At 41.3% G+C, this 1,413-nt stretch overlaps 1 protein-coding gene across 1 annotated transcript in view; it reads right to left on the reverse strand.

The window, feature by feature from the left end:
* The window catches only part of LOC101849759 (28S ribosomal protein S29, mitochondrial), a 24,472-nt gene that overhangs the window by 6,377 nt on the left and 16,682 nt on the right, over positions 1–1,413 (reverse strand). The window lies entirely within an intron of this gene.

A 1,413-nucleotide genomic window follows, 5' to 3' on the forward strand; every position in this document is an offset into this window, starting at 1 on the left:
GGGGGGGGGGGGGGGGGGGGGGAACGTGGGTCTGGGAGTGCTAATGGGATATGTGGTCACTTGGAAGTTTAAATTTTAAATTTGAAGCACTATTGAGAAAAATATATAGACAGTGGATCTTGGATTCAACGAAGTCATCGGGCCTGATCTTCAATTTCGTTGAATCGGAGTGTTCATTATAGCAAACATGAAGTTTTTGTGTAAATAATTACAGGCACCGAGCAAGTAATGTACAGTGGAACTCGGATTCAACGAGGTCGCCAGGCCAGACCTAAAATCTTGCTGAATCCGAGTGTTTGTTACAGCAAACACGAGGTTTTGTGTAGATAATTACAGGCACTGAGCAAGTAATTTATAAAGAAAAGTAACAAGTGGTGCCTGAAATGCATGCATATTATGAGCTGTGCACAAAAAAAAAGACCGATTTGTTCAAATGCACATCTGTGTCATCTCGATTATTTGCCAAAAAGTTGTGTCGCTGTGTAGAGCTTAGCATATGGAAACTTTTGATTCCATAGACCAGGACACAATTCATTACCTAGATCTACGTCAAGACTAGCTTATCATTGTAATAATGATCAGTTGCCAGGGGAAAAAAAAGACACTGACGCATTTGTATCTGCGACGTTGCACACTCGGTGGCCCCCCCCCCGACACGCACACACAGTTACATATCTGCAGGCCGTTAATCCGATCCCGACACACACTAGAGTAGACACGTGCGTGTGCCAACAACGCAGGTGTTGGTATGAAAAAAGGCCGCCGATTGGTCGCATGCAATCTGCTAAGTAAATAATGGTTCACAATGCAGGTGCAATGAATGATTTCCGGGAATAAATAAAGTTCGTTGTGGAAGAAAAATGAGCGAAGCCACGTCTGTGGGGGCTGTTCACCCTGGAAGCGACCTAGTTGAATGCAAGTTTGCTGATGTAAGTGTTAGTTGAATCTGGTTTATTTTTATTGATTTTAAAGAAGAAAAAAAAAAGGGGAATCCATCTCCTTTCGTTGAATCCCAGTTCGTTGAATCCCAGTTCCACTCTATAACGTATTCGACTTTCTCAATCAAAAGTAGTATGGTTTTCAACAAGAGGCATTTTTGTTTCTTTGATGCAATACTGATGAAATGCTGAAAAATTAATGGAATCAAATATAATGAACTCTACACTAAGCACACACTGTGGAAAAGTATTCAAATGCACACCTGTATCATCTATCACCTATACTATAACGTATTGTTTGCTTAACAAGTTATGTTGTTGTGTAGAGCCTAGCAAACGACAACGTTTAGAATCCACAGTCTAGCACGCGATTCATTACGTTGATCTACTTCAAGACTTGTTTGTTTTGTTTTTGTAAAGTGTTTTACGGCGCTCGCAACTGTATAAGGTCATATGAGCGCGCGGGACACACCTA

This window comes from Aplysia californica, unplaced genomic scaffold, assembly GCF_000002075.1.
Source record: "Aplysia californica isolate F4 #8 unplaced genomic scaffold, AplCal3.0 scaffold00107, whole genome shotgun sequence".
Lineage (NCBI taxonomy): Eukaryota > Metazoa > Mollusca > Gastropoda > Aplysiida > Aplysiidae > Aplysia > Aplysia californica.